The 11,754-nt window shown below is 61.7% G+C and overlaps 1 long non-coding RNA gene across 2 annotated transcripts; it reads right to left on the minus strand.

The window, feature by feature from the left end:
- Nucleotides 1–1,472: 1,472 nt before the first annotated feature.
- On the minus strand, nt 1,473–8,582 carry LOC108409865 (uncharacterized). Of its 2 annotated transcripts, none has more exons than XR_012130953.1 (3): nt 7,675–8,582; nt 1,815–1,988; nt 1,473–1,735 (listed from the first exon to the last, which is right to left on the minus strand). It is a non-coding gene; the product is annotated as an uncharacterized lncRNA (long non-coding RNA). The 2 variants fall into 2 exon arrangements; XR_012130954.1 differs by lacking the exon at nt 7,675–8,582 and adding an exon at nt 2,745–4,191.
- Nucleotides 8,583–11,754: the final 3,172 nt, after the last annotated feature.

An 11,754-nucleotide genomic window follows, 5' to 3' on the forward strand; every position in this document is an offset into this window, starting at 1 on the left:
TAACAGCCTTTCAGGGGTCCTCACACCCCCAGGGCCCCTCCACCCAGCTGGCATGATTGGCAATGAGCAAAATGCTGGGAAAATTACTAATTTCCATCCATTGAGTTTATTTCTGGGAAAGTTTGCCCATTAAGGGGCAAGCCAAGGCACCCAGAATAAGAGGGAGGAGGCAGAGGCCTGGGAGGGCCTTGCAGGAGGGTCAGGGATAGCAGGTGTAGACCGCGGTCAGCAGAAGCCCGCGGGGCCTAGGACAGAGGAATCAGAAGGCTGCCCCAGCCCCTGCCCACCCAGGGCAGCTAGTGAGTGGCCGGAGGGGGCAAGGCTGCTGAAGTGTGTGGTGTGTGTGTGTGTGTGTGTGTGTGTGTGTGTGTGTGTGTGTGTGTGTGTGTGTGTGTGTGTGTGTGTGTGTGTGTGTGTGTGTGTGTGTGTGTGTGTGTGTGTGTGTGTGTGTGTGTGTGTGTTGTGGGGGCAACAGGCTGGGTTGGGAGTCCTGTTTCTGACTGTCCACGTGTGAACCGTGAACGTGTTTAGCATTGGGTCTAAATGGCAGGAGCCGGTGGCCACAGATCCCTTGACCACCAGGGCCAGAGTGTGTTTCAGGCTCTCAGACGTCCTGTCCACAGTCCCTCACCGGGGTCCTTCCTCTACTTCCCCTGTCGTGGAAAGTCGGGCTCCTCCCCTCCCACCCTGGAGTCCACATCCCCCGCAGGCGTCCCTGGCTCTTCTGTGGGGTTCTGGCCCTCAGGCTGAGGCTGGCATGTTGCTCTGATGCTCAGTTCTTGCTGTGCCCACGGCCTGGGTGGGGGTGGGGGAGGGGCGCAGGGGAAACCAAGAAGATACCCCCGCAGAGGCCACTGGGGCTCTAGGGCCTTGGCACTGCATATGCCTGCCTGGCTAGACAGAGCAGGCAAGGCACAGTTGGACTGTCCAGATGCTGCAGAAATAGGCATCCAGTCCACACACAAGGCCAGGAGAAGGAGGGCTGAGCCGAGACCAGGTCCCCACGTTGGGGTTCTCCAAAGGCACTAGGCAGGCTGCTTCTGGATCCGAGGAACCTGCTCTGTTTCCCAGAGGGCAGGATGGGGGACCAATGTGCCCAGGGCCTAGGATGCGGGGGGACACTCCTGCCCAGCAGCCTTCCAGATGTCTGGCTCAGGAATGCTTCCCCAAGCCCACTCTGCGGCGGCCAGGGACAGAGGGCAAGGCCGTAGTGTGCCTTTTCACTGCTTTTTAGAAGGCAGCCCAGAATATTCAACTCCTGCCAGCCTAATAATATTCAGCTCGGGGCCACGCATGGCCAGCTTCCTGTTTCCTGCTCCTCCAGCCCAGTTTCATCTGGGCCATTCCCTGTCCCTCCAAATAGAGGGGCTGTGGTCTCTCCAATGATGCCCTAACTGCCCCCCATCAAACCCCAGAAGTACTCAGAAACGTAAATCAAAATAAATTGCATTTTTAAGTCACAAATAGGAGCCGTTTTATCACTTTTATTGCATAACAACGATTATTGAAGTACAGTCCTTGCTGCCTTAATTGCCTGGAGACTAAAGTTCAAGTCTTGTCATCCATGCAGGCTGGGAGATGCTGTGGGTCACATCCCCCCACCTGGTGCAACACAAGTGTACGGACAGGACGAGGGGCTTCAGGGAAGGTCCCGGAGGCTTCGTGGTAGAGCCTTTGAGTGATGGGTCAGGGGGTCCTGGGGAGAGAGGCTCTGTGGAGCCGTCCCTTCTCCTTCCTGAACAAGGAGCACTGTGTCAGAGCCCCTGCACTCTGGCCCCACAGCCCCAGAGACAGAGACGCAGAATGGGACTGACCTGGCAAGGCAGCTGCCAGAAAGTGCTGCCTGGCTGCACGCTGCAGGACCCGCTGGCCAGCCGGGCTTTCGCGGCCCCATCCGGGCACAGCCACTTTCCTGGGCTCCCTGCATCAGTTGGGGAGAGGGCCAGTAGGGCCAGTCTCCTCCTCTTTCCACACTACCCACTGGGATTCTGCAGGGGTGAAGCCAAATGGGGGTACCGTGAGCGACCAGAGCTCCCCCATCTCCTCCCTGGCCAGAGGGGTGAGCTCACAACTGCTGTCTGCCTGCACCCACTGTTCTGCCCTATGGGTTGGGGAGCAGCATTAGAGACCAGGGCTATGCCCAGGAGAGGGGCTGTAGAGGCGCCCTTTAATCTTTAAATGCCTCGGGTCTAGTGCTGACCCCAAAAGGAACACCCCAGTGAGGGGTCACCTGGAGTGGCCTCGGGGTGGGGTGGGGCGGGGGCAGTGCGGACAGGTTCTCCCTCATCCCTCACCCCCACCCGCCATTGATGCTATTGGAGGAGGCGAATTTCTCCCCAGTTCAGAGAGCTGCGGTCTTTCCTGCTGAAAGGGGGCCGGGCAGGGCTCCAAGGCAGAGGCAGATTTAGGGAGCCAGACGCGAAAGCCCCAGGAGTGGGCTGGGGCCCGGGCAGGGGAAGGGGTCCCCACTCCTCGAGGAGGTCCCTGCTGCAGCCGGAGGGCAGAGGCGTCCCTGGAGAAAGCCGGGGAGGGGGCACTTCCTCCAGAAATCCGCTGGGTTATTGTTACACTTTCCGAGGCCAGGGAATTTTTCCAGGAGGTTGTGACAACCCCCAAAAATAATAATAATGCCCCTCCCCCAGCAGAAGGAATTCAGGAAAAAACAGCTGCTGCCTCGATGAGGCCCAGGAAAAACAAGGTCAGGCGCTGCGAAGATTGAATTCGAGGCGCGCACCGGCACGCACCAGACGCGGGCGCGGGGGGCGAGCTCCCGCCCCGGGGCCTCCTGGCTCCACGCCGCCGCCGGTCTCCCGCCAGGCCCTGGGCAGCGGGCTGTCCCGGGGGCCGTCTCCGGTCTTGGGGGAGGGTCGGGGGCCAAACCGTCAGCAAGCCACCCGGGACCTCGGGGCGGGGAAGGGAGAAGGCCGCCGAAGGGAGAAGGCCGCCGCCGCTGTCGGGAGAAGACTCGGATCCTAGTCAGCAGGGGCCGGACAAAGGGCCGCGGGCGCTGGCCGGCCATCACGGTGGCCTGACCGGGCCACCAAGACCCCCACCGCCACCGCGGTCATCCGCCGGCCACGCGGGCCGTGCCTCTCCTCGCCCGGCAAGGGTTGGCTGGGCCTGGAAGGTCCTGCGCACCGACGCCCACTCCCTATGGGCCGCCCTCACCATGGGGGCTGCGCGGGGCTCAGGGGGAGGCTCTGCCGAGATTCCTGCTGCCTCCCGGGCGGCCCCGATCGTGGGGGGACCCCCAGCAGGCCCTGCGGGAACGCAGGCATGTTGCACACAGCAGCTCGCCGGGGTCTGGTCCCTGCGTCCACGCGGGGGAACGCGTGGGCGACCCTCCAGGGAGTCTGTCTGGGCGCCTTGGGGCGGGTAGACGCTTGGCCACCACGGGAGTAACCGGGGCCCGGGGACTCCGGAGCCTGCGCTGGGAATGAGGTTTGGAAGAGGCCGCGGAGTGGACCCCGAGCCTTCGCCGGGCAGGGGCACCGCGTGCGCGCCGCCCGCGAGGCCGCGCAGCGAGAGGAGGCCGCGGGGAGGCTGCGCGGGCGGCGAGGAGGCCGAGGGGAAGGCCCCGCCCCGCCTGGAGCGCTCCCCGCCCCCAGCTCCGAGGTGTGAGCTCCTGTCTCTCGGGAGAAATCAGCAAATAATTCTCGGTATTTCCCAAACTGGGGCACCTGGGGGTGAGGAGAAAACTGGAGAGAGGAGGGGACAGGGTCGAACCCGCTGGTTTTTTACTTTAAAAATTATATATTTTATGTCACAATCGCTTTTCGTTAAGTCCACAAACATCCAATTTGGCTTGGCGTAATAAAATCAGCCGGAGCTCCCTTAAACGGAGCCATTCCGGTGAATTAAGTTGTGAAATCTAATCTATTATATCCATAAAGGAGAATGCTTTCATTGTAAATTCAGGTTATAAAGAAACTATACCTGGGCCGCCAGCCTCCCTTCGGATTTGCTACTTGAAGGCTTATCAAATTACTCCAAAATGTTGGGCTACTCTCTCCGTATCTCATGGCAACAAAAATTAAATGTGGCAACATTTCTTTTAAGAGCGGAAGAGGTCAGCAACAACCAGAACAACGGAGTGAGGGTATAATTTTTGAAAGACACCCCCCCCAACTCTCCTCTGCATTGGGAGGCGCCGTTACTATTTCCCAATTAATCCGAGTTTGTAGAACAACCTAAACGGGCCCAGCTTCCTTACGTTCTCCTCGCTCGGCGGCTGGGGGCGTCTGGGCGCAGCTCCGGGGTGGACCGCACGTGGGCAGGGAAGACCTCGGACACTCCGACCTCTGGTCAGCGGCGCGGGGAGCTCGCGGCCCAGCCCGAACGTGCGCGCGCCGTCCCCGCCCGCGGTCTGCACACCTGGGCCGGAGCAGCAGCCCTCCGAAGCCTGGCTTGCCCCTCCGGCCGCGGTACCCTTGGGCTGGGCGCCCGCTGGTCTCCGCAGGGGCAGTGCCAGACAAAGGAGTCGCTTACGAGGGGTTGATCCGTCCCCCACCCTTCCCCGCCTCTACCCCCAAGCCCTCCTCAGGCAGCCTGGAGTGGGGTTGTGCAGCACCCTGATGTTTATTTGGTTCTCGGACGGGGGTCTTGGGCCAGCGCTCACTGTCCAGACCACGCCCTCCCCCTGCGACGCTTTCATCTATTTCTGGGAACTGGTGGACTCCAGGCTTGGGTCCGGGTCCCCAAGGACCCTCCGCCCTCCCCCGAAGAGGACCGTTGGGGTGACAGCGCCGAGATCTTAAGTCCGAAATTCCCAGGTAGCCGGAGGATGCGGCTTTTGTCAGGCCCGCAAAGATTTATGAGGCGCCCACGGAGTGTCAGCCAGGCCTCCCCGAGGCCGCCAGCGCACCTCGGCTAATCTTTGATTTTCATCTGATTATTTTTTTCCTGCCACTTTCAACTCAACGTCCGGAGATGCGAACAAAGGGAAGGAGATGGGGGAGGGGGCCTCCAGGCTGCGGCGAGCGGTCGGTCAGCACAGTGGGGCCCCTCCACGCCCAGGCTGTGCCCTGCGCGGGCCCCAGGACGGCGAGGAATGAAGAGTGACCAGACTGAGACCGTGGGGCACTTGCTCTCCACCTCCGCTCTCCCCCAGCAGCGGGGCTAGGGTGGGGGCCGCGACCCCCGAGTGGGGCTCGGGGTCCCGCGCAGTCCGCGGCGCACCCAACGCGCCGCGCGGCAGGGCTTCTCAGGAGGAATCCCTGTGAACGCCCTTGGGCGACGGGAGGAAGGAAAAAATACGTTCCCTTAAATTGCAAAGAAAGGGGTCGTGGGAGGGGGCTCGACAGGCCAGAGGCGGTAGAGAAGGTGGAGGGAGGCCGGCTTTCTCTCCTTCCGGCACGGAAAAAGGCCCGCCCAAGCGGGTCAAGACAGGAGCGAAGCTTGCAGTTTTCATGTTTAAAAAAAAAAAAAAAAATTCCAAAAAGGAAAATTATGTTAGTGGTCACCACCCGTAAATCAACTAAAAACAGTGGCGGTAATCCGAGTGTGGGAGTTCGGGGCCGCATAAATCTCAGGCGCCTCTTCCACTGGAATCGGGAGACTTCACGGCTTGTTGGGTTTTATTTCGGGAGGAACGAGGTCCGGGGCTTTGGCGGACGCGGGTCTGGGCCGGGGGTGCCGCGACCGTCCCGTCTGCGCCGCGGAATTAGGGGGCGGCAAACGCGCCTTGCGGGTGGGCCGGCCTTCCCGCCCTCGGGGGCCCGCTCTCCCCGGCCTGGTCACCACGTGGGACCAGCCGGGAGTCTCGTGGTCCGAGTACCGGCAGGAAACCCGAGCGCGGGTGGGGAGCTGCTTTCCTTTGCAGCCCGAACTGGAGTGAGCACAGCCGGGCTTCGCGGGCCTACGCGGCCCTCGGGAGCCTTTGCAGCGCGCCCCACCCGAGCCCCGCGCCCGCACCCGCGCCGCTCTGCCCCTGTCGTCCCAGCCCTTTGTTCTAACTTTGCGTCGGGGGAGCGGGAGAAAAGGACACAAAATCATCCCCTCCTCTTTAGCCACTAAATCCCTTAATTTTCAGTCCAACCCCAAACGGCAAAAATTCATTTCACCGTATGGGGGCCTTTTCCCCACCGGTGGAGGCCAAATTTCCCATTTCCCACGTATCTAGGACTCCTCTTTTGAAAGTCTCCAAACAAATCCACCGCCACTTAAAGCCTCATTAATCAGGCAAGAAAGTGGAGAGGGGAGGGCATGTTCTCTTTAGGATCCCCAAATAGGAGCGCCCTTCTCTTCAACTCCCCCCCCCTTTGTTGTAGGGGCTCGTCCCGTCCTAAGAACAGGGGCGGGGTGGGGGACCGCAGGCTCGCACTCAGGAGGGTGCTCCCCCCAGAAAGACTCTCTGAGGGCTTCTTTTGTCTGACGTGGGCGCGGGGGAGGGGCAGGAGCCCGCCCCAGGCCTCCCCTAAGCACCCCCGAAACACAAAGCCACGGGCCTCCCCCGGCCGGCAGGGCCCGCGCTCCCGGGGCTGGGAGCGGCTCGCTGCACAGGGTCGGGGACCTTCCCGCCCCGCACGGGACCGCGGCCGGGCCTCCCCATCCTGAGCTTCCTCCGACAACCCCGCGCCCCACCACCCCCAACAAAAAGACCCTGCGCGTCCTCGCTCGAAACAGAATCCCGGGTCCTCAGAGGGAGAGACTGCGGGGAACAAAGCCCCGTCGCCCAGCCGCGGACCGCGGCAGCGAACGCGGTCTCTTCGGTGAATGAAACAGAACCTGGGAAAGAAGGACAAGCTTTTCCAAAGGGCACTCGCCCCGCACCCCGAGGTGGAGTGGAGGGCGGCCCTCCGGCTGGGCCCGCGTCCACCCCGCGAACGGCGGCCGTCCCGGAGCCCCGCAGAAAGGACACGTTTGCAGCGAAAGGGTCTTACACACCAACCGGGTTTTTATTCCTTTCCTATCCAGTCTGCGCTCTGGGCGCGCGGGAAACAAGGAAAACGTACCTACCTGGCGGCGCTCCGAGGGCGGCCTCGCGGGCGCAGCGCTGGCGAGGGGGCCCCCCAGACGCCACTCCCGCCCGGCCGGTAGCCCCACGGCCCGTCCCTCCCTCCCCAGCGACGCGCCCCGCCGAGCCAACTCTCCAGGAAGCGCGAGGAGCTTCCCGTGCGGCCGCTGCGTCCATCTTCCTGCGCCTGGCCTCGCCTCCTCCCTGTGCAGGACCCGACAGAGGGTCCTGCAGCCCGGCGGGCCGGGAAGGGGGCTCGGAGGCCAGGGAGCGGCGCGTACTGCGGCTCCAGCTGCAGGTCCGGGCCCTGCCTGGGGAGTTCTGCTCGGCGCGGGCACCCGCGTTCCCACGTTCCCGGCCGCGTTGCAGGGATGGACGCGGAGCCCTCTCAGAGGATGAGGAGGCGGCGGCGGCCGCGGTCCAGGCAGGAGCCCCAGGCGGGAGGGGTGCTGGGCAGATGGGCGGATGGGCTCCCGCGCCCCGCGGCCGCCGCCCTCAGGGGCTCCCGGCCCCGCCCCGCCCCGCGCCCCGTCCGGCCCCGCCCAATTGCCGCCCGCCGCCGCCGCCGCCTTTGTCTGGGCCGCGCGCACGGGCCAATGGGATTGCGCGGAGACGCGGGCGGCGCGCGCCTGGGCCAATGGGCGGGCCGGGCGGCTCCGAGACCCTGCGGGGCCGAGCGCGCGCGCGCCTGGGGCTGAGGCGCTGAGCGGGTGACTCACCGTTCGGGCCCCCGCGCTTTCTCCCCTGTTTGGGGCCGCCTCCGCTCTCCGGAAAAGCACCCCCAGCGCGGCGGTGGCAGAGAGACGGCGGCGGGACCCCCGAGGCCTGCGGGGATGTGGTCCGCACAGCCCGTGGCATCCAGCCCCGATCAGCTCCTCCCGCCCCAGGGCCGCCCCGCGCCGTGTACGCCCCTCCGAGTTGCTTCAGGGAAATGCAGCTCCCCCGGGTGGGGGGCGGGGGGGGCACCCTGAGAGCGAGGACGGGACAGCGTCCCCGGCCCAGGGCCCGCGCGGCAGGGGGAGGTGCTGCTTAGAGGGCCCGGTCTGCAGCCGGGGCCCCCGCTGTGGGATGGGGGCCCAGGAGCCAGCCCTGCGCGCGCTCACCGCCTGGCGGCCGTCCCAGGCTCACCCCGGACGAGGAGCGGCCCCCCGACCCGCCGCGCTGCGCCATACGAGAGGAGCCGGCGCCCAGGAGCTCCCGCATCGGGAGTGTCCGCAGGCAGGGGCGGCGTGCCCGCTGCTCCCCGCGCCCTCCTGGAGGCGGGCTTCTCCCTGGCCCGCCTGAGCGGGGATCAGAGGCAGCGGCTCCGCCGGGACGGTTCTGACCCCTTCCCCACTCCGCTGTTGCCCTGCACGCAGAAAGGAGGCCTTTTCGCTAAAGGAAATGCCCAGAGTAGGTTCGCTTGCCTCTGGACAGAGGACTTGGGTCCACCCCAGTAGTGCGGCTTCCTTGGAAGAGGCAGGCAGGTTAGTGACCCTGGCATCTTGCTGCTGATGGACAGTGACGTCAGTGGGGAGTGGGAGGGACCTGATAATACGGGTGAATGTAGTAACCGCAGTGTTTTTCATGTGAAACCTTCGTAAGCGTGTATATCGGTAATACCTTAATAAAAAGGAAAAAGAAAAAAGAAAGTAGCAGACAGGTCTTAATTACACCAGGACTTCCACCAGGACAAGACACCAGGACATGTGGTCCCAGGCCCTGGGGGTGGGGGGTGGCTTCCAGAGTGTTTTGGTTCCAAACGGTGGCTCATAATGAAATCACAAATGAACGAAAGTAGAGACCCAGACAGAGCGTCCGTGGGTGGGTGGGGGTGAAGCCCTGGCGGTGGACAAGGGCCTGCCTGGTGTGGGGCTCTTCCTCCAGGAGGCAGCTGAAGCCTGGGGCGAGGCACCACGGGGCAGGGGGCCCCGCCGTGTCACAGGCGCCCGGGACTCGCCGTCTGGCCTGAGGATTCTGTCTTCCCCTCACTGGAGCCGCTGTTACCAGAGTCACCAGCCAGCTCCTCAGCACTGAAGCCCCCAGACTGACCCCGGGGCCAGGGGACGGTGCTGTAGGCCTCTGCCCTGGTCCGGGCTGGGCCGCAACACCGTCCGTCCGCAGGTCCGTGGAGATCCTGCTCCCAGGGAGTGAGCGCACAAGGCCTGAGAACTGAATGCACTTCGATGCCGTGAAGAGACGGAATTAAGGTGGTGGTCCAGACACTTCCCTACAGACTCTATAGTCTCACCTTTAATGCCTGGAAATGACAGAGAAAAATTAAAATCCATTAAAAACAGAACAAGAAGGGTGCTCTCCGTGGACCAGAAAACCCAGAAAGTTCTGGAGAGTTGGGGAAGCATTGTTTCTATGGCTCGAGAGAAGAAACCACAGCCAAAACCTGAGAGGCAGAATCTGCTGGCAGGTGACAGTGGCTGGAAGGGAGCAGCTGAGGGGCCTGGGGCAAGTGTCAGGGTGACCCCCGGGTGCATCTGGGTGGGGGGGTCGGCCCGCCCTTGGCTGTGGGAAGCAACAGGCAGTGGAGGGAGAAGGGAAGCCATTGATGAAGAACACCTGGCAGGAGTAAAGAGTCCCACGTCCCCAAAGTGGTCACTGATGCCCCTAGCAGCCTGCTGGACCTTCCACACTGTCATTCAAGGCCACTGACCACTTGCTGATGGACAAACAAGAGACCTGGCTGGCGCATGAAGAACTGACACATGAGGCAGGCTGAGGCTGAGCCGGGCACTGCCGTAGCATCCCCTTCCTCCTGGGCATGGGCTAGACTCCATTCCCAAGCTCCCCAGCAAGTAGCGTAGCCATGCAGCCAAGCCCTCCCCTGTGGGTGTGAGCGGACATGGTAGGTACCACTCTGGCACCTCCCTCACATTCTTCCCCTTCCCATGGGCCCAAGAGGCCACCCTCCAGTGACACGGAAGCTTCCTGCGCAGGATGGAGACCCGCCATCAGCCTGAGACCCTGAATGTGGCTGGAGCTGAAGCCACCGTCAGCGTGGAGCCCTTCCTGTGGCTTCTCCACCCTGCATTGACCCTCAGAGCCAGGAGTGTGAGCGCTGCAGACTGCTGTTTCCGCCACGGGACTTTGGAGTGGTTTGTTATGCAGCATTTGCTGTGGCAACAGCTGACTAATTCTCCCACCCTAACACAGAAATGGGTGCACAAGGAGCTGGTGTGACAAAACCTTACAGTATGTGGTGTTGGCTCTGGGGTGGCTTGTGGATGGCAGGGAAACTGATATGGTGAGCTGGAAATAATGACACGCTTCCCTTGTTATGTTGTGGCAAAACATTCGGGAAGACCGGGAGGCGGTAGGGAAGAGCCAGAACATGAGTGCGCAGGCCGGTCCTTGCTGCGCCACCACAGCCTTACAGAGGAGGGGCTGCTTGAGGTCAGGGGTAACTCAGGAAGGGGGTCCTCACAGGCCAGAAGGGCCCAGTGTTTACACCTCAAACGGTGGGAGGAGATGCTCAGGGGCTTCCCAAAGGTAGCTCGAGGCGATAGGGGGCAGCAGCAACAATCGGGTTGAGGATCAGATTTCAGGGTGCAGGCAGATAACTGGGTCACCTGTCTGCACATCTGGACCCACAGAGAGGCTGCAAGATGTGCCCTTGGGCGGGGTCACCTCCTTCCAGACGGGGTGATCTTTTCTCGCCAGAAGGCACACTGCAGGTGTCTTAGCTGTCCCCCACAAGCTGTTTCCCCTTCCCGCTGGCCCCTGGCTACACTACATTCCCCAGGCTCCCTTGCAATAGGGGCGGTCAGGTAACTGGTTCTGTCCAGCAGGATGTGGCAGGAGCAATGTGTGCCGATTTCAGGCCAGAACAACCTCCCCACTCAGAGCAACCGTGGAAGCCACGTGCTGCAGACTGGGGCTCCCACCCCCAGTTGGACCCCGTGCCTTGGACCAGCCAGAGATGAATCAGCTTCCAATCTGTGTGAACTCTTACGTTTGGGGTCTGCTTGGTGTAGCACTTTAACCTGGGCCAAGCATGAAGAGCTGCAGTTCTCCGAATACACAGAATGTTTAAAAACAACATCAGTAATACCTATGGAGAGAAAAGGAAACAGTAAAAGACAAAAAGTTGTAATGGAGGAGGAGGAAGTTATGAAACATGAAAAGTAAACCCCCAGTTTTCTATCCAGTTATCTAGAAGGAATTCCAAGGGACAGAGACTGGAAGGGAAGGGGATGTGGGGCTTCCAGAAAGAATCCCAGCTAACCGCCCTGGGCTGAAGACACGTGACGACGATGTTGCAGACACAGGGAAAAGGGATCGAATTAAAGCCCCCCGTAGGGGACAAGCACATGACCCCGGAAAAAAGAAGGAGACGGGTGAGCCTGACAGCAGACACGGGCAACCGTGGTGGGTTCCAGACGGCCATGGCACACCCTCACGGCTTGCAAGGAAGATTACTGGGCCTGAAATTCTCTGCCAGGCCTGACAGCCATTCAGTTGGGAGGAAAAACAAACACTTTTTTGGGTCATGCCAAGTGTTTGGAGAGTTGATTTCCAACAAATACTGTCTGAAATAATTACTAGATTATATACTCTAGCAAAACAAAAAACACACCCAAGAGGAAGACATGGGCTGCAGGAGTCAGAGAAACTATTTTTATCAGGGGACACAGGCTGGAAAATACTCCCCACAGTCTGGGAGGAAAATCCAGATGATCTCATCCTGGGCAGCAGAGGGGGAGGAGGAGGGAATCGAACTGAGAGGTGTGTCTTTTTCACGGGGGCAGCCAGGACACTGATTAATTCTCACAATGGGAAGGGAAAGGTAAGTTCAAATATGGGTG

The sequence above is a fragment of the Manis javanica genome, chromosome 4 (assembly GCF_040802235.1).
Source record: "Manis javanica isolate MJ-LG chromosome 4, MJ_LKY, whole genome shotgun sequence".
Taxonomy (NCBI): Eukaryota; Metazoa; Chordata; class Mammalia; order Pholidota; family Manidae; genus Manis; species Manis javanica.